This window comes from Vulpes vulpes, chromosome 10 (genome assembly GCF_048418805.1).
Source record: "Vulpes vulpes isolate BD-2025 chromosome 10, VulVul3, whole genome shotgun sequence".
NCBI lineage: Eukaryota > Metazoa > Chordata > Mammalia > Carnivora > Canidae > Vulpes > Vulpes vulpes.
The window spans coordinates 27,968,112-27,994,211 of NC_132789.1; the positions used below are offsets into that span (position 1 = coordinate 27,968,112).

Genomic DNA, 26,100 nt, shown 5'->3' on the forward strand with positions numbered 1-26,100 from the left:
AAAGAGTTTCTCACTGGTTTCTCATGAAATCAAGACAATGGAAAACTCTTTACAAAACTCTTTATATTGAAAAACTAGTTAATGACTGACCTCACTTCAGAGTACTAAAATTTAATCAGTTCACAAAGAAAACCCAAAATGCCCAGATTATGGATATTATCACATGCTGACAGAAGCTCAGTAAAGAGTCTGTCCCACATATGACAACAATCTCAAAAATTTAGATAGTGTCACCACTGATGACACATGACACATCCCTTTCTAAACTATGGCTAAGAAAGAACCAATTTCTCTCTTCTGTGTAAGAAGGAAGCTGAAATCTATTTTACTTGTTCTATAGAACATATTAGAGGGACACCTGGGTGGCTCAGCAGTTGGGCTTCTGCCTTTGGGTCAGAGCATGATCCCAGGATCCGGGATCGAGTTCCACATCAGGCACCCTGCAAGGAGTCTGCTACTCCCTCTGCCTGTGTATCTACCTGTCTCTGTGTCTGTTATGAATAAATAAATAAATCTTTAAAAAAAATTGAAGGGCCATGATTAAAAGCATAGAAGTAGTGGGGCTCCTGGGTGGCTCAGTTGGTTAATCATCTGACTCTTGATTTCAGCTCAGGTCACAATCTCAGGGTGGTGAGATGGAGCCTCAGGTCAGGCTCCATACTCGGTGTGGAGTCTGCTTGAGATTTTCTCCCTCTCCCTCTCTCTCTGCCCCTCCCCTTCCCCTCTCTCACATAAATAAATAAATAAATCTTTAAAATAAACCCACAGAAGTAGAATATAAAACTACTAACTGGTAAAGAAATTGACTAAAGAAAAATTGTTAATTAAAAGAGGCAAACAAACTGATGGAAAATCGTTGACTTTGGCCCCCTGCCATTTTGAAACAATAATTCTCTCCTTGCCCCACTTTGTAATATATGACAACATACAAAAATGCTTAGGGCTTTCTACATGGGATTTCTACGTGGCTTTTATGATCACCCTTCCCTCAGAATGAGAGTCCAATTTCTGCCCTTGCCATCATCGTTCATCCCCTCCCTTGAGAGACTGTCTCTTCTGTGCAGAGGGCTAACCAAAAGCCAGGAAATGCAGCGTGGCTGCCCACCCACCTGCTCTGCAGGAGCCCATGTACACTGAGAGGTTAGCAACTGGGTGACAGTTGCTAATCTCTCAAGAAGCAGGACCTGTTGCTTGAGGAGGACAGCTTTGGAATTCCTCCTCCTATTATTAAAATGATGCATTTGGAAAAGAAAGAAAACCTAAAGAGGAAAATGATAGTCCTGCCTGTTAATTTTACCATGCCAGCATGAATCACTATTACCGTGCTGGTTTATTCCTATGCACTTTTTTCTTGGTGTAGACTCACAGTATATATGCTGCTATTGTATCCTGTATGCCTCTTAGTTACCATCACACTGTGAGCATTTTCCCCATTATCTAAATGTTCTTCAGAAACATACTTTTAGTACATACATAAAACTGCATTGTTGTGACGCACTGGACCATATCTTTGTTTGCTTTCTTAAATGCTTCTCCACCTGCCAGCTGTACTGCTCTGTTCGGCTTGAGTGCACACCGCTTCTTATGGCAGGAGCACCATGAAATGGGTTGTGAAACATCTCCTAGGAGATTTTGCATTTGAAAGTTCTCTACTATTTCATTTCAATTTAGATGAATGAAATTGGCCCCTGTTCTGAAAACTCTTTTGGTGCCAGGAACCCACCTTTGCTTTAATTGATGTCACAAGGGCCCTCTTCCTTCTGCCTGGCAGGGGCAGTCTGTGGCCTCCAGGAGGGAGGCTTGTCCTTGCCAGGGGACAGCTTGTAAGCACTGTGCCTCCATAATTGGCGTGCAGTGCTAACAATGAGGCCAAGGTCACACACACCATTCCTGTCCCCTCAGGCAACTGTGCGCCGAGCAAAACATGCTCATTGGTCACATGCACTTCCTCTGGCCCTGGATGCCCTGGAGATGCCTGGATGATTGGGGCGAGCAGCTCAGCAGAAAACCCACCAGAGGGCACATCCTGCTGCCACAACAGGGTCACAATTGTCCTGTCTGCTGTGCTGAGATGACCCAGGCTGGATAGACTCCAATAGAACCATCACCCCCACCTCACCCATCTGTGTTAACTCGGCAGATTTTTGTTCAGCGATGCCTGGCAGGGAAGAACATGTCTCACGTGAAAGGTGGCTGTGTCCTCTGCGGGTACCTGAAGCTGCTGCCCATGTTCAGCATAGTGATGCCAGGAATGATCAGCCAAGTCTTGTTCCCCAGTAAACCCTTAATGCTGATGTGTTCACACGGATCGCCTTCTCTTTTCTTAGAGACCTGGAGAGTACTGGGGGGTGTTGAGATGCCCCAGATTGCTTTCTAGGGAGCTAAGGGGTTCAGATTAAGGGTGCAGCCAAACAAAAGTCTGGCAGGATGTCCGTGGCAAGAGAGAAACCCCATGAGAAAAGCTCAGCTAAGGAAGAGCCAACCAGGGTTCTATACACCCAGAGCCCAGCCTCCACCAGGGCTTGGACACATGATCCATGGGAAGGCTTATTTGCTCCCCTTGAGTTGTGGACATAATCATGGCACACATGCCTGTGTGCCAGGTGCTGTGCTGGAGACCTGACAGCTGTTGTCCCTGCTCACTCAGACCTGTAGCCCTCGTGAACAGAAGAGGATTGTCAGAGGGGGAGCTTGATGTAAACCCCCAAAGTGGGTATGACTCAGGCCCATGCTCTTTCCATTAAATGCTATTAGAAATCTCTGTTTCCGCCAGGACACCTGCACCCCGCTGTTTCTAGCAGCAATGTCCACAATAGCCAAACTGTGGAAGGAGCCTTGGTGTCCATCGAAAGATGAATGGATAAAGAAGATGTGGTCTATGTATACAATGGAATATTACTCAGCCAGTAGAAACGACAAATACCCACTATTTGCTTCAATGTGGATGGAACTGGAGGGTATTATGCTGAGGGAAATAAGTCAATCGGAGAAGGACAAACATTATATGGTCTCATTCATTTGAGGAATATAAATAATAGTGAAAGGGAATAGAAGGGAAGGGAGAAGAAATGTGTGGGAAATATCAGAAAGGGAGACAGAACATAAAGACTCCTAACTCTGGGAAACGAACTAGGGGTGGTGGAAGGGGAGGAGGGCAGGGTTGGGGGTGACTGGGTGACGGGCACTGAGGGGGGCACTTGACAGGATGAGCACTGGGTGTTATTCTGTATGTTGGCAAATTGAACACCAATAAAAAATAAATTTATTATTAAAAAAAAGAAAACTCTGTTTCCCTTAATGAGCTACCATAGATAGCTCTGTGGACATATCTCATTCCTATTTCAACCTAGTTTTACTAGCTGTGCTGTCTCTCAGGGTACCAGGTTTGTTTATTCATAGAACCTACATGGGAAAAAAAAAAAAGAACCTAAATGGAGAACTTTTTCTCCTAGGTGCAGCCACTGGAACAAAGCAGGTGGCTTCCACGGGAGTCTGCTGCTGCTGAACTTTGACAAGGCCAAGCAGAATCTAAAACAGTTTTTATTGCTAAGTAACAAGTGTAGGAGATATCTCTAAGCCTTATTCACCTTTCGGTCTGCCCCAAGACGTGCCTCTTTAAAAAAAAAAGATTTTATTTATTTATTCATTCATAAGAAACACAGAGAGAGAGAGAGAGACAGAGAGAGAGAGGCAGAGACACAGGCAGAGGGAGAAGCAGGTTCCATGCAGGGAGCCCGACGTGGGACTTGATCCTGGAACTCCAGGATCACGCCCTGGGCTGAAGGTGGCACCAAACTGCTGAGCCACCCAGGCTGCCCCAACATGCCTCTTTTTTTAATCCTAATTCCCCTCCAGCTTTAACAGAGAGAAAGGCTTTGCTTCAGCATTCCCAGATTTGGTCTTTGGCTGCAGGTGGCGTTTGGGGGTCTCATAGGCGATGCCTCCTCATAGGTTAGGAAATATGCCGCTGTGCTCTCTAGGACCCCAGAGTGCCCTGGGCTTTGCAGACTTGCCTCTCCATCCCATCCCACTCCACAGCATGATCACCTTGCTCACTGAGGAAGAAGACCCAGCAGAATCACATATATCTTGGACTCTAGAGAGGAAGCAGCTAAGGGAGAGGAAGAAAGAGTACAGAATGGCCTCTCCCTCCAGCTAGAGTGGCTTCAAGAACCCAGACTTTCTCCAGCCTTCTGACCAAGGGGTAAATAGATTTGATGGAGCATACTGGTAGAGAGCCCTTGGGGTGAGAAGAACCTGGAACCCCTTGTCTCTAGCTCTCAGAAGTGGCCAGACTCACATATCCATTTGCACATGCCAGGCGCATAAAGCCAGGAAGCCATTTATCATAGAAGCTTGGCACCTCTCCGTGTTCCTGGAAGAGTATGCCTTTCCAGTAACCCAAATGCTCTTGGCCCTGGATTCTGGGTCTCTCCTCTGGCCAGAGCTAGGGGCCAGACACTGCCAACTACTAAGGTGTGATTCTCAAAATCTGGTTTTCCATGTATACCACTGTATTATTTGGGGTTCTTGATGGAACATGATGTGTACCTTTTTAGCTCCTCTTCCTTTGGAGTTAGTGTTACCCTCAAGCCATCTGGTAGCAAAGTGGTTGCCAGCAGCACCAGGCCTCTAGCCCACCAGCTCAACAACTCCTACAAAATGTTTCCTTCCCCAATAGTTCCAGTAAAAATCCCAGATGTGTCTTAGTGAACTCAGTTGAGTGATAGGGACCAGTCATTGTGGCCAAGGAAAAGGAATTTCCAGAACAGCCAGGCCTGGCTCCTGGGTCCTTCCTATACTACCCTGACTGTCATGGAGGTTCTGTTACCCAAAGCAGGAGGCAAGGAGAGTGGGAAGATATAAATGGATGCAGCTGCCCCCCAAGTTTTTAGTCTCAAGATGTTTGGTAACCAGTGCTTAAGCTGGAGAGCTGTCCCCAATCAAATAGCTTGCTCTGCCGATAAACTGGGGCAATATCCTGCTTCTTTGTCATCTAAGTTGATTTGTTGTGTTTTTTTTTCTCAGATGGTAGCTACTGAAGGACATATCACATTCATTCCCTTTACATCCCTTTGTCCAGAATTTCTTCCCAAATGCTCTGAAATAACACCCCCATGAGGGCTAAAGCAAGTAAGGTTATGAGCTGCTCACACATTAGTATGTGGGGATGAATAATCTGTCTGCTTTCCTGACACCTAGTGGCGGTCCCTGGAAGGCTTGTCTAGGTCACACTGATGTGCTTGGAGGTCAAGCAGTAAATGATAGAAACACTGATTCATCTGTCTCCTAGGTGCCTAATTCCCAGCCCCAAGCTCCTGAGGAGTGTGTAGGATCATGAATTAGAACAGTCACCAGTAGATCAAGAATCTAACATCCACACAGTGTTACCTAATTTGCTCCCCTTTACCTCAACTCAGATTTTAGAGCTCTGAGGCAGACACATTGGTGTGACTGTTATCTCTCTTACAGATAAAAGTGGCATGTGATGTACCTTCAATATGTAAGAACTCTTGTGGCATCAGAACTGGCTGCAGCTCCATCGCCCACCCAGTGCTGGTGTTGAGCTGCTGCCCAGAAGTCAGAGGTAAACCTGACATAGAAACCCCACGATCTGTGACCCCATTGGAGGCTGTGCCTTCAGTCTTTAAGTGGATGGTTAGTAGCAAAGATAAGGTGGCTTATCTACCAGGCAGCCCATCTTTCTGAGTAGAAATGTTGGCCGTTGAGGTGGGGGGGGAGGGGTATATTAGTGAGATAGAGGGAGCCTTGCTTGCCCTGAGGGAAGGAGCCAGGCCTCCTCTCTCTTCATTTCTCACACACTCTTCATTTCATTTCTCCTCTTCATTTCTCACACAGTTATACGAAGTACACACCCTCTCAGAGGCACAGCCTGTGCCCATGATTTGCATTGTTCGCTTCCATGGCTTAGCTGGTGCCTTTGCTCATTCATTCCACAGGAGGGCTCCACTCTATGCCAGCATCGCCCTAAGCCATGAGAGTGCGGAAATGAGCAAAACCCAGTCCTGCTCTCAAAGAGCTCATGTCCAGTGCAGGGCCAGGGAGGTGGGCAGTTCACCAAGAGGGAGATGGCTTTCGCCTCAGCCATTTCCCCAAATCCCCGAAAAAAGGCCAAAAAAATAGTACCATTTTTTAATGGTACTCTACTAGCTCAAGATCAATGGGAGCTTTGGAGATCAAAGTTGAGACAATTCCATAAAATCCAAGAGAGATGGAATCTGACCAAGGGAAATCCTGACCATTCCCACAGTTCAGGAAGGAAGTTGTCCAGGTTCTGCAGCCGAGTCTGACCTAGAGCACCCAGGGCTTCAAATGAGGGTAGGCTGCAGGGCACCTGAAGGGAAGTAGATGCAAGGATACCAGCCTTTGCCTGGCCAAATAGTGTACTGAATACAGTAGGAGTCTTGCTGAGGTGGGCCTCCAGCTCAGGCTCCGGTTACTTTCAGGGTCTCCCATCAATACATAGAAATGTCTCTGTGGAACAAAGTCCCTGCAGTAAGACAGTCTTTCAGGTGAAAATACTAGACTGTTATGTTTATAGTTCACACTTCAGGAGTGCTTGCTCTCTGTTAGGCATTATGTTAACCCATCTGCTTAATTTAACTTAATAACAGTCCTGTGTGGTAGGTACTTTTATGCCCACTTGACAGACGAGGACACTGAGGCACAAGGAATCACATCCCTCGCCTCCATTCCAAGCCTTCTCTGAGCTTCTGACTTCTTATCTGTACAAGTGGGACAGCAGTGGTGTCCATCTCACAGGGCTGTAGGAGGATCCTATAGGCTAACAATGCCCAAGGAAATAGACTGGTACAAAGTAACTCAAGAGATGTTAGATCTCCGGGGCGCCTGGGTGGCTCAGCGGTTTGGTGCCTGCCTTTGGCCCAGAGCGTGATCCTGGAGTCCCAGGATCAGGTCCTACGTCGGGCTCCCTGCATGGAGCCTGCTTCTCCCTCTGCCTTTGTCTCTGCCTCTCTCTGTGTCTCTCATGAATAAATAAATAAAATCTTAAAAAAAAAAAAAAAAAGATGTTAGCTCTCCTATGACATAAAGATACAGGAAGAAACTAGTAAGTCTCATCACAAAGGAAGACAAATGTAATGCTTTAATCTGTCTTAGACAGAATGCCACTCCAAATAAAATTTGAATGTTTTGTAGGAGAAAATGTGGTATGCAGAAAAGTGCCTTGGGAGGCCTAAGGCATCTCCTGGCATGGCCAGAGAGCTGGCGGTCCTGGAAATATCCCTTCTCTTCCAGGCATACGAGGCTTGATGCTGTCCGTACTATGTCTTCCCTGACTTCTATTTTCAACTGTGCCAGTGCCCTGTTCACAATGGACATCTATAACCAGATTCGGCCTATGGCCACTGAAAGGAGCTCATGGTAACAGGAAGGTGAAAGACTCTTCTAACCACTCTAGTTACTGCTGTCAAAGAAAACAATGCCCACCAGAAGTGATTATATGAAACATTTAGGTTATCATACTGTATATAGAATTATCTTGTTTAAATACAGTATAGTTGTACCTTTTTTGCTGCAGTTTTGTGATGAAGATGTATTGTTTTTATAACCACAAAGAAACATGTTTCCATTTGGGAAAAAAAAAGTTATAATCACAATGACTTAAAAAAAAATCTAGCATAGTTTAATGTATCCCCCAAAATAGTCCTTGCATGGAAATTTACATAATTATTTCATTGTCTCATTTAGTCCTGGTGACAAGTGTAAAGGTAAGTTTTACTGTTCTTTTTCTCATTTGTACCAATGTGGGGGAAGTGGCTCAGAGAAGGAAATCCACCTGAGATCACATAATATAAGTAAAAGAATGTGTGCATGTCAGGGCCATGCTGTTAACCATGATACCACATGGCACCATGATAAGCACAGGGTAGGGGATGCATACGTATAAAACATGGTTCTCATCTTTATTCCATGGGATTTTACATTGGCTGCCCACAAACCACACACGTTTAACTTCACCTACATTATGTCTAACATATTTCTTTTATCTCACATCAGCTTGCATGTTGTTCATTTATTTTATCTTTAGCCCCTGCACTTGATTTTGCTTTTAAATGTGATTAGCATTCCATAGGGTTTTTTTTTTAAGATTTTATTTATTTATTCATGAGAGACACAGAGAGAGAGGCAGAGACACAGGCAGAGGGAGAAGCAGGCTCCATGCAGGGAGCCCGATGTGAGACTCAATCCCAGGACCCCAGGACCACGCCCTGAGTGAAAGCAGATGTTCAGCCGCCAAGCCACCCAGGTGTCCTGCATTCCATAGTTTAAAACCAGTTTTTAAAAATAAAATAAAAATAAAAAAATAAAACTAAAACCAGTTTTCTGAGAAATTTTAAGGAATAGATACTAGGATACTAGTTTTATTTAAATTGTTATGACATAGAAAAAAAAGGAAGGCTTAAATTCATTTTATGGAACTCAAGAAATTTATGTACCCAAACCTAACAAATATAGCATAAAAAATTTAGAACTAAAGACTAATCTTACTTTTAAATACCAATGCAAAAATTGTAAATAAAATATTAGACACAGATCCAACAATATATTAGAAGAATGTTAAAAGAATGATATCTCATTACCAACTGGGACTTTTTTCCAGAAATACAAGATGGTTCAATATTAGGAAATCTAGAATTATAATGCCCCATATTAATAGATCAGAAGAGTAAAATTATGTGTATCTGTTCTCTAAATGATGAAAGTATTTGGTAAATTTCAATGTGATAAAACATGTCTATTTTACCCTAAAAGACAACATTATACCTAGTGAAGGAACTAAAATGGAAGAGGCAAGAATGTCCTCACTAACCACTATGTTTATACTAATAATATATATAATAAGACCAACAGGTGAAGTTAGCTATCTAGGACTTTAAAATAACCATGATTAACATATACAAGAAAATACAAATGTGTACAAAACAGATGAAAACCTTGAGAATTTCACCAGAATATTAGAATTCATATAAGTTAAAAAGGCTTTTCTAGAATTGAAAAATAAATATCTGAAATTAATAACTCAATGGATGGGCTAACAACTGATTGGATATAGCAGGTTACATGATTAATGGATTGGCACTGGATCGAGTGACAATAGCAGAACTGAAACACACACAAAAAGAAGATATACGTGGTGTGCAATCAGAAGAATAATATATATGTCATTGGAATCACAGAAAGAGAAGAACAATTTGGGTAGAAGCAATTTTGAAAAGATAATGGCCAAGAATTTTCCAAGACTGAAGGATAGTTGGCCAGAGATTCAAGAAGTTCCACAAATTATGAGTAGGATAAATACAAAGGAAACTACTGGACTACATTGTAGCGAAACTGATAAAAATTGAAGATAAAGAGGAAATCTGTAGAGCAGCCAGAGGAAAATAAATCACATTACTCTCAAGAGAGCATCAGAGAAACTGATAGAATTTCCAACAGAAACTTTAAAACCTAGAAGACAATGGATTGACATCTTCAAGTGCTAGGGGGAGAAAACCCTGCCAACCTAGAATCCAATACTCATCAAAAATATTCTCCAAAATGAAAGTGAAGTAATATATTTTCAGGTAAACACAAGTTGAGAGAATTTGTTACATTAGATTTTCAGCATAAGAAACACCAGAGGAAGTTCTTCCAGCTAAAGGAAAATAACCCAGATAAAAGAACTGAACTTCAGAGAAGAATGAGGAGCACCAGAAAGAGTAAATATGTGGGGAAATACAAATGTAGATTAGCTGTTGAAAACATTAATAAGAAAAAAAACTCTCTGGGATTTATAACATATGGAAGCAAAGCATAGCAACAAGAATAGCAGAGAAAATGAGCAGAGGCTAAATGGAGCTTAAATATTTGCAGGTTCTAGAGTTATTTGGGATATGGTAAAAGATAAAACTTGTACCAGACTATGACATATCAAGGGTGAGTGCAATCTGATCTCTAGACTAAGCAGTAAAAGAATAGTTCAATAATGTTTAACTGACAACTTGCTTAAAGGAAATATGGAATAACTCCAGTTCTGTTGAGATATAATTGACATATACTGGATTAAGTTTAAAGTGTATAACATAATACTTTGGTATATGCATATATTGTGAATTGATCACCACAATACGTTTAGTTAATATGCATCACCACACATAGTTACAATTTTTTTTCTGGTGATGAAAATTTTTTAAACGTCTTAGCAAGTTTCAAATACACAATACAGTGTTAACTACAATCACCATGCTGTACATGACATCCTCAGAAGTTATTTTCCTTATAACTGGAAGCTTTACCGTTTAACCTCCTTTGTCCAGCTCTTCCATACATGCTTCACCTCTGGCAGCCTCCAATCTGCTGTCCATTTCTAGGAGTTTGTGATTTTAGATTCCACACGTAAGTGAAATCATATGGTATTTGTCTTCCTCTGTCTGATTTCACTTAGCATAATGCCCTCAGGGTCCCTGTATGTTGTCACAAATGGCAGAATTTATTTCTTTTTGGGGGATGAATAATAATCCACTGTATATACGTATCAGCTTCTTTATCCAAACATCCGTCAGTGGACACTTAAGATTGTTTCCATGGCTTGGCTATTGTAAGTAATGGTGCAATGAACCTGGGTGCACAGATATACTTTCCTAACGGTAATTTTTTTCCTTTACGTATATACCCATATGTGGTATCACTATATTATGCTAATTCTATTTTTAATTTTTTGAGGAACTTCCATACTGTTTTTGCATAATGGCTGCAAAAATTTACATTCCCATCAACAGTATACAAGGGATCCCATTCCTCTACATCCTCATAATACTTAATATTTGTTATCTCTTGCCTTTTTGGTAATAGCTATCCTTAACAAGTATCAGATGATAGCTCACTGTGGTTTTAATGTGCATTTTCCTGACTATTAGTGACGTTGAGCACTGTTTCGTATATCTATGGGCAATTTGAGTAACTTCTTTGGAAAAATGTCTATTCAGGTCTTTTGCCTAGTTTTTAATTGGATTATTTGGCATTTTGTTTTGTTTTGCTTTTAAGTTGTATATGAATTCCTTATATATTTTGGATATTATCCCCTTATCAGACGTGTGGTTTGCAAATATTTTCCCCCATTCTGTGGTTGCCTTTTCATTTTGTTGTTTCTTTTGTTGCACAGAGCTTTTTAGCTTGACATAGTCCCTCTTGTTTATTTTTGCTTTTGTTGCTTGAGATTTTGGAGTCATATCCAAAAAACCATTGCCAAGACCCATGTCAAGGAGCTTATTCCCTGTGTTTTATTCTAAGAGTTTTAAAGTTTCAGGACTTGTTTTAAGTCTTTAATCCATTTTGAGTCTTTAAGTTTTGTGAGTGGTATAACAGAGGAGTCTAGTTTCATTCTTTTACATGTGAATATCCTATTTTCCCAGAACTGTTTTTTGAAGAGATTGTCTTTTCTTTATTGAGAATTGCTGACTCCTTTGTCTGATATTAGTTGATCATATATGCATAGTTTTTTTTCTGGGCTTTCAATTCTGTTCTATTATTTTATGCACCTGCTTTTATGCCAGTGCCTACTGTTTTAATTACTATAGCTTTGCGATAGTTTGAAATCAAGAAGTGTGATACCCTGCTGGGGATTTAACCCAAAGATACAGATGCAATGAAACGCTGGGACACCTGCACCCCGATGTTTTTAGCAGCAATGTCTACAATAGCCAAACTGTGGAAGGAGCCTCAGTGTCCATCGAAAGATGAATGGGTAAAGATGTGGCTTATGTATACAATGGAATATTCCTCAGCCATTAGAAACGACAAATACCACCATTTGCTTCGACGTGGATGGAACTGGAAGGTATTATGCTGAGTGAAATAAGTCAATCGGAGAAGGACAAACATATGGTCTCATTCATTTGGGGAATATGAATAATTGTGAAAGGGAATAGAAGGGGAAAGGAGAAAAAATAAGTGGGAAATATCAGAGAGGGAGACAGAACATGAGAGACTCCTAACTCTGGGAAACGAACTAGGGGTGTTAGAAAGGGAGGAGGGCGGGGGTTGGGGGTGACTGGGTGATGGGCACTGAGTGGGGCACTTGATGGGATGAGCACTGGGAGTTATTCTATATGTTGGCAAATTGAACACCAATAAAAAATAAATACATTTTTTTTAAAGTGTGATACCTCCAGCTTTGTTCCTCTTTCTCAGAATTGCTTTGGCTATTCAGGATCTTTTGTCATTCCAAGCAAATTTGAGGATTATTTTCTCTATGTCTATAAAAAACACTATTGGGATTTTTTTTTTTATTTTTTGCTATTGGGATCTTGATAAGGAGTGCATTGAATCTATCGATGGCTTTGGGTAGTATGGACATTTTAACAATATTAATTTGTCTAGTCCATGAACACAAAATATCTTTCTGTTTATTAGTGTCTTCTTCAATTTCTCTCATCAATGTCTTACAGTTTTCAGCGTAGAAATCTTTCACACCTCCTTTCTTAAATTTATTCCTGAGTATTTTATTGGTTTTGATGCTATTGTAATTGAGATTATTTCCTTTATTTCTTTTTCAGGTAACTTATTCTTAGGGTATAGAAACACCAGTGATTTTGTATGCTACTGTATGTTGATTTTATGTCCTGAAATTTCATTGAAGAGAAACATCTTTAAAATAAGACTGAGGGGGATGCCTGGGTGACTCAGTGGTTGAGCATCTGCCTTTGGCTCGGGGTGTGATCCCGGAGTTCTGAGATCAAGTCCCACATCAGGATCCCTGCATGGAGTCTGCTTCTCCTTCTGCCTGTGTCTCCACCTCTCTCTGTGTGTCTCTGATGAATAAATAAATAAAATCTTTAAATAAATAAATAAATAAATAAATAAATAAATAAATAAATAATAAGACTGAGGAAAGCTTAAAGAAAATGTGGTGAAATGCATATCATAGCAATAGAAATACAGATGCAGAAATTTTTAACAAAATATTAGCAGGTCCAGCAACATAGAAAAAGAAAAATACACCTTGACTATCTGTGGTTTATTCCAGAAATGCAATAGTTGTTTTTTTTTATTCAAAAATCAATCAATGTCCTTGACCACAAACTAAAAACTTGAGAAAATCATATACTCATCACAATAGATGAATTTATAATTTAGAATGTTTAATACCTCTTTTATTTAAAAAAAAATTCTTAGAAAATTTAAAAGAATTCCTTTACACTGGTTCTTTTTTTTTTTTTTTTTAAGATTTTATTTATTGGGGAATCCCTGGGTGGCTTAGAGGTTTAGTGCTCGCCTTCAGGCCAGGGCGTGATCCTGGAGACCCAGGATCGAGTCCCACATCAGGCTCCCTGCATGGACCCTGCTCCTCCCTTTGCTTGTGTCTCTGCCTCTCTCTCTCTCTCTCTCTCTCTCTCTCCGTGTGTGTGTGTCTCTCATGAATAAATAAATAAAATCTTAAAAATAATAAAAATAACAAAAATAAAAGATTTTATTTATTTATTCATGAGACACACACACACACGGAGAGAGAGAGAGAGAGAGAGAGGCAGAGACACAAGCAAAGGGAGGAGCAGTGTTCATGCAGGGAGCCCAACGTGGCCTGAAGGATCCCCCTCTGGCCTGAAGGTGACGCTAAACCGCGGAGCCACCAGGGCTGCCCTACACTGGCTCTTATATATTGAAAAACCTATAGCGCATATCATACCTAATGTTTACATCTGAAAATCTTTTCCTCTGAGTTTAGGAACTAGACACATATGTCCACTATAACCACTTTTATTCAGCATTGTGCTGGAGGTGCTATGCTACACAAAAGGTAAGAAAAGGAGACAAATGGCCTGAGAATAGAAATAAAATTATCATAAAATACTTTACAGACAAACTGTTAAGAGTTAAAAGTGAATTTAAGACTCATATCAAGACTGATATGTCAATTATATCTCAACAAAACTGGAGTTATTCCATATTTTCCTTTAAACAAGTTGTCAGTTAAACATTCTTGAGCTATTTTTTTACTGCTCAGAGATCAGATTACTCTCACCCTTGATATATCATAGTCTGGTACAAGTTTTATCTTTTACCATATCCCAGATAACTCTAGAACCTGCAAATATTTAAGCTCCATTTAGCCTCTGCTCATTTTCTCTGCTATTCTTATTGCTATGCTTTGCTTCCATATGTTATAAATCCCAGAGAGTTTTTTTCTTATTAATGTTTTCAAAAGCTAATCTACATTCGTATTTCCCACATATTTACTCTTTCTGGTGCTCTTCACCAAAAAAGAAAAGCCAAAGCAATTCTTCAAGATGAGCCAAGCTGGAGAATTTAAGTTAAGAGATGCCAATATCTATTGTAAAGTGACACTAATTAGACAGCATGGTTTTTTGGCACAAATATAGGCAAATCAATGAAACAAAATACAGAATACAGAAGGCCCACAGGTATACAGTCACATTATTTATGGCAAAGATTTCAGTGTAATACAGTAGGAAAAGTGAGAAGGATTTTCAATAAATGGTCCTGGGTGATTTGGCTATTTATGGAAAGAAGAATGTTGATTCTTACCTCACAAAATCTGTTTCTGCTGTATATCAGATTGTGAAAGATAAAACAATAAAGCTTTTTTTTTTAATTTTTATTTATTTACGATAGTCACAGAGAGAGAGAGAGAGAGAGAGGCAGAGACACAGGCAGAGGGAGAAGCAGGCTTCATGCACCGGGAGCCCGACGTGGGATTCGATCCCGGGTCTCCAGGATCGCGCCCTGGGTCAAAGGCAGGCGCCAAACCGCTGCGCCACCCAGGGATCCCACAATAAAGCTTTTTTAAAAAGAGATGTATTTATTTATTTATTTAAGAAAGAGAGAACACATGTGAGTGGAGGAGGGGTAGAGGAAAAAAAAAATCTCAGGCAGACTCCCTGCCAAACAGGGAGCCAGATGCAGGGCTCAATCCCATGACCCTGAGATCATAACCTGAGCCAAAATCAAGAGTCAGCCACTTAACCTACTGAGCCACCCAGGTCCCCCAAACAATAAAGCTTTTATAAGAAAAAAATGGGGGGCACCTGAGTGGCTCAGTGGGTTAAGCATCTGCCTTCAGCTCAGGTCATGATGCCGGATTCCTGAGATTAAGCCCCATATTGGGCTCCCTGCTCAACGGGAAGCCTCCTTCTCCCTCTTTCTCTGCCTCTGTCTACCACTTCCCCTGATTATGTGTGCTCTGTCAAATAAATAATTAAAAAATAATAATAATAAGTGGTCAGGATGACACTGGATTGCCAATCACATGTCATTTGTATCAACTGTACCTTTCCTTACAAATCAAAACCACAATGAGATACCACCTCACAGCAGTGAGAATGGGGAAAATTAACAAGACAGGAAACAACAAATGTTGGAGAGGATGTGGAGAAAAAGGAACCCTCTTGCACTGTTGGTGGGAATGTGAACTGGTGCAGCCACTCTGGAAAACTGTGTGGAGGTTCCTCAAAGAGTTAAAAATAAATCTGCCCTGTGACCCAGCAATTGCACTGCTGGGTATTTACCCCAAAGATGCAGATGCCCCGAAACGCTGGGACACTTGCACCCCAATGTTTATAGCAGCAATGTCCACAATAGCCAAACTGTGGAAGGAGCCTCGGTGTCCATCGAAAGATGAATGGATAAAGAAGATGTGGTCTATGTATACAATGGAATATTCTTCAGCCATTAGAAATGACAAATACCCACCCTTTGCTTCAACGTGGATGGACCTGGCAGGTATTATGCTGAATGAAGTAAGTCAGTCAGAGAAGGACAAACATTATATGGTTTCATTCATACGGGCAAGATAAACACTAGTGAAAGGGATTATAAGGTAATGGAGAGAAAATGAGTGGTAAATATCAGAGAGGGAGATAGAACATGAGAGACTCCTAACTCTGGGAAACAAACAAGGGGTAGTGGAAGGAGAGGTGGGCAGGGGGTTGGGGTGACTGGGTGACGGGCCCTGAGGGGGGCATTGAGGGGTCACTTGATGGGATGAGCACTGGATGATATGCTATATGTTGGCAAATCGAACTTCAATACAAAAATATACAAAACAAAAAACAAAATAAACCCTGGGGACACCTGGCTGGCTCAGCGGTTTAGCACCTGCCTTCGGCCCAGGGCATGATCCTGGAGTCCTGGGATCAAGTCCCACATCGGGCTCCCTGCATGGAGCCTGCTTCTCCCTCTGCCTGTGTCTCTGCCTCTCTCTGTGTCTCTCATGAATAAATAAACAAAATCTTAAAAAAAAAAACTGTACCTTTTTTAACATGGCTTAAATAAATTTTTACATCATCTAGAATTGTGGTCACACATCAGAATACAAACTCCAACATCTGATTTATGACTTTTGACTTGTATATTCTGTAATGTCAATACCGTTAAGGATTTTGCCGTCATCCGTGCATCTTTTGGCATGCTCTTGGGAGAAGCCATCTTGCCAGATTGTATCTGGTAATCAGACTTCTCAAGCTAAATCACCCCGTTAGTGTATTTCAGTCCTGATCTTGGTGCAGGTTATTTGCCTAGCTTGTTTTTGCTGGTATACTTAATGAGCAGGATGTCCAGAAGCATCTTCACTATGATGGCTCTGTTCATCTCCCATACTTTCATTATCCTTTCAATATCTGCAATAATGATCCATCTCTAATTCTTGATATCAGTAATTAGTGTGTGGAGGGTTATCTTTATTTGATCAAACTTGCCTAGAGGGTTGTCAATTTTAATAATCTTTCCAAAAAACCAACTTTTTGAATTGTTATTCTTTTGATTTTTGTCTGTTTTCCTCCATTTATTTCTGTTTTTCTTTCTCATCTTTTCTTTTCCTTCTGAATTTACTCTACTCTTCTTTTTTTCCATCTTAAAGTGGAAATTCAGATCATTGCCTTAAAGCCTTATTTTTTATGATTACCTTTTAAAGTTATAAATTTCCCTCAAAGGCCTGCCTTAGCAGCATCCTACAAATTTTGATATATTGTGTTTTCATTTTCATTCAGTTCAAAATATTTTCTAATTTGCTTGTGATGTTTTTACTCTATTCATGGATTATTTAGAATTTTGCTGTTGGATTTCCAAGTTTTTGGTACTTTCCTTTTTTATTGTTATTGATTTCTAAGTTATTTCCATTGTGATCTAAGAATACACTCTATATGACATTTTAATCTTTTGAAATTTGTTGACATTTCTTAATTTTTGTCTGGAATTTCTGTTATATATTGTATATATAGCTTTATATATATACACACACACATACACATACATACACTCAGTATATTCTATAATGAGCAAGGGGTATTAAACTCTTCAGTTATGCTTGTGTAGTTGTCTATTTCTCCTTTGCTGCAATTGTTTCTGTATTTTTGCTTCATATATATTGAAATTCTCATATTAGGTGCTTGCACATTTATGCTTGTTATGGTTTACTGAGGAATTAATGCTTTCATCATTATGAAATGTACCTTTTTGTCTCTAATGATATTCTTTGTCTTGAGGCTCACTTTGTTATTAATATAGCCCATCCTGGCTTTTTAATGCTTAGTGTTTGTAACATCTTTTACTTTTAACCTTTAAATATATTTAAAGTGAGTCCCATGTAGTTGGATTTTAATTTTTTTAATCTAATCTGACAATCTCTGCCTTTTGAAAATTAAGTCCATCTGCGTTTAATATTATCATTAATATGATTGGAAATAGTTTTTAATATTCCATTTTAATTTCTTTTGGTTTCTCTAGGCATTATAATCAGCATTATTAATCTATCTTAGTCTACTTAAAGCTAATACTGTATCATTTTATGTAAAATGTAAATATCTTAGAACAGTATATGTCATTTTTCCCCTTCCATTTTTTGTGTTATGGTTGCCATATATTTTATACATTGGTGCATAATACAGTGATAGCAATATAATTTTTGCTATAAGCAATTGCCTTTAAAATAAATTAAAATAAAAAATATACATACAGCATTTTATATTTACCCATATGTTTTATATTTTTGGTGCTCATCATTCCAACCTTTAGGATGGAGTTTTCAATATGTGTTATTTCCCTTCACTCTGAAGAATTTTCTTCAGCATGTCTTATAATGCAGGCCTGCTGGTGACAGATTCTCTCAGTTTTTGGTTATTGGAAGATGTTTTTATTTTGTTTTTATTTTTTGAAGGATTTTTTGCTGGATATAAAATTCTGGGTTGACAGTGTTTTTTCCCACCACTTTAAAGATGCTCTTTCATTCTCTTCTGTCTTCTTATTTCTTATAAGAAAGAAGTCAGCCATAGCTCATAGTGCTGTTCTTGGTATGTAATGTCTTTTTTCCTATGGCTTTCAAGATTTTCTCTTCATTTTTGGTTTTCACCAGTTTTGTTATGATGTGCTTAAGGGTATGTGTGCATGTACTTATGTTTATTCTGATTTGGTTTTGTTGCACTTCCAAATCTGTAAATCAATGGCTTTCACCAAATCAGGGGAAATTTTTTATCATTATTTCTTTGTATATTTTTCCACTCCATCTCTCCTCTTCTTGACTTTATTTACACACAGATTAGTCCTTTCTACATTGTCTCACAGATCACTGAGGTGTATTTGCTTTACATTTTTAAAATTTGGGAACACCTGAGAGGCTCAATTGGTTAAGTGTCCAACTCTTGGTTTCAGCTCAGGTCATGATCTCAGGATCATGGGCTTGAGCCCCATATCAGGCTCTGTGCTCAGAGTGGAGTTTGCTTGACATTCTCTCTCTCTGCCTGTCTCCCCAACTCATGTGCACACTCTCTCCCTCAAATAAATAAAATCTTAATAAAATAAAAGTTAGAGAACTCTATTAAAAATTTGTTTTACATCAGGCTCTCTGCATGGAGCCTGCTTCTCCCTCTGCCTGTGTCTCTGCCTCTCTCTCTCTCTCTCTCTCTCTCTCTTTCTCTGTGTGTGTGTGTGTGTGTCTCGTGAATAAATAAATAAAATCTTTAAAATATAAATAAATAAAAATAAAAATTTGTTTTAAATTTTTCCCTGTGTTCTTCAGTTTAGATTTCTATCAGTCTGCCTTTGGGATTATTGGCCCTTATACCATTTCCAATTCATTAAGGCCAACCAGTGAATTTGTCATGTCTTATACTGAACTAGAATTTCAGTTCTAAAATTTTTATTTTGGTTCTTTTTTAAAGTTTTTATAGTTTCCAGTTTTCTGTCATGATTTCCCATCTATTCACTCACAACCTTCATTTCCTTTAAGTCCTTGAACATAGCTATAATAGCTGCTTTGAACTCCTTGTCTGGTGATCTTAATATCTGATACATTGTGGGATCCATTCCTATTGATTACTTTTCTTTTCTTGACTGAAGGTCATATTTTCTTATTCCTGTACCTAGTAAATTTTATTGTATACTGAATATTATGAATAATACATTGTAGAGATTCTGATCATGGTCTCCTAAAGTATACAAGCATGCAGGTAAATTACCAGTTGATCACCTTAAACTCGTAGAGTCCTGGTTTTATACTTTATTAGAGTGGGTCAGTTTCTGTCTCACTTAGTTTTATGGCAAATTCTTAGTCTTGGTATTTAGTCTCTACTTCTAAGTCAGGCTCTTTAGAAGTTTCAGGGAAAAGCCTAAGTTAGGCCCTCTAATTCAATGAGATTCAAACTCCCAATTTCTATCTTTCCCACTGTAGGCAGCCACTGAAGTCTTTGCTCAACTTTTTCTACTTTCCAGCAGGTGCTTGTTGGTAGATTATTTGGAGATTCTCCCACACATGAATAGTCCAGGGATCAGCCAAAGGTATAAGGGAAGTTTATACACAGATTGGATCTCCTTGCTCTGTGGCTCCCTCCTTTCTAGAATTTCTCCCCAACATTCTCAACCCACAATTTATCATTGTTATCTGTGGGAGGGTTAGTCCCAGGCAAACTATCCTGTCATTGCTTGGGTGGGTATTCACATCTTGTATCTTCTTTGACTATCAAGGAATTAGTCCTTTATAACTTAGAGTCATTCACTCTGAATAATAATGTTTAAGCCCTTGTTGACTAAGAGCTAAGATTTATTCATCTTTGGGATGATATTTGATTTAGTGTAATTTTATATATGAACACATTTTAAAACTTTTACTTAGAAAAAGCAATGAAAAAAAAAAGAAAAGAAAAAGCAATGAACATTTGGAGCCTCAACTCAGTTTCATAAAATTTTCAGCAAAATTTAAATGAGTTTCTGAACTTGTTGAAATTCTCAAAATCATGTGCTTACTAATCTGTCTGAACTATCTTAAAATGTGTTACCCTGAAGAAATTAACACTCTAAATGTGAAAATCTATCCATGATCTAGTAACAGGCAAATGGACACTCAGTTTTATTTGTCCAGAAGTTAAAGAATTTTTATTTGCATATATGTGGCTTTCTTCTCTGCCCCAAACTTATGAATGGGCATTTGAATTTAACCTAATGAATAAATGAGCTAATAGTTTATGGCTTGTAGATATTTTTATTGACAGGGGGAGGAAAGCTCATCAAATTGTCTTTGACTATTGGTTTAATTTACAGGTTTTTGTTATAATATTACTTGCTGTCACCATCATGTGGGTCCCTGTTATACAGAGTACAGTGAACGACTGTTTGAATACACGCATGCAGTTATGAGTTACCTGACCCCACCCATTGCTGCCATCTTTCTGCTTGTCATATTTTGCAAGAGAATCACTGAACAAGTACATAGGTGTTGGCATGTGCACTGCATGACACAGTGTGAGGGCTTGCCTACATATCATAGTTGTCTTTGAAAGACCTGCCTTGGGCAGCCCTGGTGACTCAGTGGTTTAGTGCTGCCTTCAGCCCAGGGCTTGATCCTGGAGACCCAGGATGGAGTCCCACGTCAGGCTCCCTGCATGGAGCCTGCTTCTCCCTCTGCCTGTTTCTCTTCCTCTATTTCTCTCCATGTGTCTCTCATGAATAAATAAATAAATAAATAAATAAATAAATAAATAAATAAATATTTTTAAAAAAGAAAGAAAGAAAGACCTGCCTTAGAGGAATCTCTTGTGCTTCAAGAATTCACACCATTGTATCATTTGCTTTCCAAAAGATAATTTCTTCCTGGGCAGATTTGGTCTGAGCTCCCTTATGCATGCAGGAAAAAGGCAAGCTCTGATTTGTTTTCCTCCTTTTGCAATGTAATCAACTTTCAACTATGCCATAGATGATGCAGTGTGCATGCTCCTCCCTCACACATATCAGAGTGTAAGAAAATATTATTCTGTTGCCTCTGTACATGGATGTGTCATATTTAGAGATTTCATACCCACAGGGAGATGTACAGTCACAAGCTCCTTTTGCCTTTCCTTCAGTGAAGACCATCTCTACCAAGCATTCTTAAAACTGAAGATTCTGAGGTGCCTGGGTGGCTCAGTCAGTTAAGCATTTCCTTTTGGCTGGGGTCATGATCTCAGGGTCCTGGGATGGAGCCTTGATTTGGGCTTCCTGCTCAGTGGGGAGTCTGAGTTTTTTTTTTCTCCCTCTGTCCCTCCTCCCACTCATGCTCTCTCTGTTTCTGTCTAAATAAATAAATAAATAAATAAATAAATAAATAAATAAATAAACGTCTTGAAAAAAAATAGGGGCACTTGGGTGGCTCAGTCGGGTAAGTGTCTGCCTTTGGCTCAAGGCATGATCCCAGAGTCCCCAGTTTGAGCCCTATGTCTGGTTCCCTGCTCAGTGGGGAGTCTGCTTCTCCCTCTACCCCTCACCCTGTTCATGCTCTCTCTCTCTTGCCCTCTCTCAAATAAATAATTTTTTTTAAAAAGCCTAAAGATCCCAATTAATGATTCAATCATTTTATACATAAGACTTTCTTTTTTAGAGAGACAGAGGGGGAGGGGGCAGAGGGAGAGAGAATCTTAAGCAGGCTCCATGCTCTGTACAGAGCCCTTCACAAGACTGTCTCACAACCCTAATATCAAGACCTGAGTCAAAATCAAGAGTCAGACACTTAACCAAATGAGCCACCAAGGTGCCCTTATCCATGACTTTGAAAGCATAGTTTGCCAGAAGGTTTTTATTTGTTATTTGGATCATATCTTAATTTGTTTCCCCTAACAACACTGAGTAGTTGGGCCTGATAAGTTCCTGAGTACAGTGTATGAGATGCTGTGTGATCTGGCCCCTGCCTAATTCTTGGCCCTTGCCCTCTTGATGCACAGCCCCAGGGCTCCAGCCATTCCTAACCGTTTACAGTGCTGATTGCCTAACTGCCACATGCCTTCTCTGGCCTCCCTTCACTTGCATAAACTGTTCACTTTATCAGGAATATCCTTTTCCTCTTCCACCTGGCTGGTGCTTCCTAAGGGCCCATATCAGGTATCCAGTCCTCTAGACCAATCTAGTGCTCCCTGCTCTGTTCAGCTCACCAAGACTCAATTGCACACCAAGAATGTAGGGGGAAGGTGACTGGCTTCTGCAGATGCCAGAACTGCTTCTCTCTGCTGAGAAGTGGCAGGGGCAAGAGGAACAGGCTTGTGATAAGAATCTGCCTCCCACTGATGACACCAACATTGAGGTATTAGGGCCTATTGCCAAGGAAAACTGGGGATCTGGTCAGTGGTTCTCTGCCCCTGGTCCAAGGTTACAAGGACATTGAAGGTACCCTCTTTGACCTAGAGAGTTTCTCTAGGCCCTCTCTCCCCCACTCTGTTTCAGATGGCATTCTCATGTGGCTTCTGCTGCCCATCTGTTTCTAGATCTTCCCATTCAGCACATCTCCTTCCTGTGGATTGTCCACCTGTCTTTTGGTTTCAGGTCTTTCTCCAAGATATTTGCCCACATACTGTATCTTCTGTCTCCTCTGACATCCATCCTCATCTAAGTCAGGCTCCAAGTACAGCTCCAGAGACAAGGTGATGTTCTTACTCTAAAGAGTAGACAGTCTGGTAGGAGACAGATGATACCCAATAAGCAGATAAAGATTTCTGATAGTGATGCAGTATTACTTAAAAGATAAAAAAAGGATTGTGAAAAAAAAAAAAAAAAGGATTGTGAAGGGTATCAAGGCAGGCTCTGGGGGCAGGGGGTATACAAGGACCTTAGCCAAGATGGTAGGGATAGACTTCTAAGAAAATGACCTTGAATCTGAACCCTGAAGGGTGAGCCAGAAATACCAAGATCTAGGGAGACACCCAAGCAGAGAGAAGGGCAAGTGCAAAGGCCTGAGCCAAGAGCAAATAGGCAGGTTCAACATGCAGGAGGAAGGTTGCGCACAGGGGCTTAAGTGGAATGACCCAAGGGGAGACTGGCAGAGCCAGGTGAGGGCAATTCGTGGGCAGGGTTGAGATTTTACTCTGATGGCAGGCCACGAGAAGCCATTGGATAGTTTAAGCAGAGGCATGGCATTTTCTTTTTTTAAAAAAATTTTTTTTAGATTTACTTATTCATTCATGAGAGAGAGAGAGAGAGAGAGGCAGAGACACAGACAGAGGGAGAAGTAGGCTCCATGCAGGGAGCCTGACGTGGGACTCGATCCCGGGTCTCCAGGATCATGCCCTGGGCTGAAGGGAGCCCTAAATCACTGAGCCATCCAGGCTGCCTGAGGCATGGCTTTTTCTAATACATGCTTTGAAGAGCTCACTCTGGCTTCTGTGAGGATAGTGGGCAAGCAGGAGGCCAGGGAAGAAGGTCACCTATGTGAGAGAAGATGGTGGTTCAGGATTAGGGTGGCAGCCATAGGATTCTGGACACATTTTGGAGGCAGAGCCAACAGGATTTGCTGATGGGTTGGTAGAAGGACAGGATGGAAAGAAAGGGAGTAGGGATGACTCCTGAGGTTTCAACCTGAGCAACCAGGGGGATAGAGGTATCACCCACAGCCCATGTTGGAAGACTGGGGTCTTTTTGAACACTTGACATTTGAGATGCCTATTCATTATCTTACTTAAAAGTGTTTCCAATGTTTCTTAAGTTCTTTGATTGGCCTAAGAGAGAGTGCAGGTGTCTTAGGTGTTTTTTCAACCCAAGAAGGTATGGCCTCCTCACTGGTGCTTACATTCTGCTTCCTTCCACAAGGTATTTAAAACCTTTGTTGTGATGAGTTTAACTTCAGAACTCAACTAGTGGGGAGGTGAGGCTGAAGGTTTGTCTCACCACCCATCTCCCTCCAAGTGACTCCCTTGTGGCTCCTCCTTTGGTAGGGTGCCTTCTGGGGGCTGACCAGAGGACTTCTGATTGGCTTCTCTCAAATGTTGTCTGAGTTTGCCTACGGACCTTGGAGCTGTGAGGCAAACAGCAAGTGCCCCCTGATCATCTGCGGCGTGCACCACCTCTACTTTGCTGTAATTCCCTTCATAATCAGTTTTTTCACCATCCTGGGGACTCCTTATTCACAGACCTGATTCCAGATAAACATGTAAGTGTGGCCATGAGATTGTTCTGGGGTCAACCTTCAGTCCCAGCGTCCCAAGGAGCAATAACTTGGTTCCACTAGTTTTGAAGAGTTATTGAATTCCTGCATTCTTTTTGAAAGTGGGAAGGCTGGGGGCTGGGAGTCGGGGGGGGGGGGGGGGGGGGCAGAAATAGGCAAATAATGGAGAAAGGGCCCTGCCTCAAAAACAAAACTCAACTGAAAAGCTTCTCAACAATCCACTATTTAGGTAGCCACTTAGAATGAGAAGTCTGGCTTTTAAAATGCAAATTTTCCTTAGAAGTGTTAAGTTCCCTAACCTCGGTATGAATTAATGTAATCAGGGCAGTCCCAGCTGCCACCTACCCTCAGGGAATTAAGCCAGTAGGAAGGGGGAGGGGACAGGAATACAGGTGGCTGCCTGTGGCCAGCTCAGGGCTGGGTGCCTCTCAGTCTTCTCCTGCAGGCTCATTCCCACATCCCAGGAGGTAGGTATCAGTCACCCCAGTTGGAATATAGGGAGTCTAAGCTCAGAGAAATTAAGTCACTTGTCTAAGGTACCAAAACTAGGTAAGTGGCAGGGCTGGGCCCCAACCTGGCTCCACTACATCACTTCCATCAGCAGGACCAGCAGGCTTCACAGGGGACCTGGCCCAAGCCAGAAAGCCCCGTCACCTCCAAAGTTTAAAGGGGAGATGGGTTTGTGAGACTATTTGCCTGTCTGGTAATTTTTCCTGGGGTCGGGGTAAAAGCCATAAATGTGGAAGGCTGCCTCCAGTTTCCCCTCTCCTCCCCCGCCCCAACTTTGTGCTTTCCCTATGGTTACACTTCCTGCTCCGCAGTTTCTGTTTGATTCATTCCTCTCCTGTGCACAGAGCCCAGTTGGAAAAGGGATGGAGCACCTGGGGAGCACAGTCAGGATCATCTGGGATGTGCATACCCACTACATCAGTGACAGCAGAGAGACTTCCCTGATCCCAGTACCTTGAGAAACTGGCAGTGGGTGGTGAACTTGATTTCCTGTTACTCAGGGTCTTAATCGCTTAGATTGTCAGCTGTTCTCTTCCTCTCAACTTTTTGGTTGTGCCCACTTCTCAGGCAGCCAAGTACCTGTTGAGTGTTTCCCACCTGCCTCCCAGTATGCCAGGTGCTCTGGAGAACACAAAGCAGCTGCCAGTAGGGGAGGGAGAGATAAACAGGAAAATGAAGCTTCTGGATCAATGTCAGTGGACCAGGCCCTCTGCTCACCACCTACCCGGGGAAGCAGGACAGCAGGCACACAAAGCCAGGCTCTTCCAGCGCACCCAGCAACCTCTTCCTCAGAGGTTGATAGTGTCGTTGGGAAGGCAAACGAATACATATGGCATCACAGGAAGCAATTAAAGGCTAAACCCAGTCTCTGTCATTAACGCAACAGAATGTTAGTTTTGACATTTTAGTCTGAGAGGTGGGGCTGGGGCAGGTCTCGGAGTGGGCTGGCTGGGGAGGGGCAAGCCCAGCCCACTCACCTCCCTGCCATATGTTGGAGGTGGGGGTCCTGGGATTCAAATATAATGAAGCTAGTATAATAGATCAAAATCTGTTCCAGGATAGGCTTGGTGGAAATGTTCACCTAGTGGACCCTTAAAAAACAAGCAACAACAATTGGCTGGATTTTGTTACTTCCCAAAGTTTCCATGTGTGTTTTCAGA

At 41.1% G+C, this 26,100-nt stretch overlaps 1 pseudogene; it reads left to right on the forward strand.

Moving 5' to 3' along the window:
* Nucleotides 1-26,100, forward strand: part of LOC112907491 (sodium/glucose cotransporter 1-like) — a 61,982-nt pseudogene that overhangs the window by 32,692 nt on the left and 3,190 nt on the right.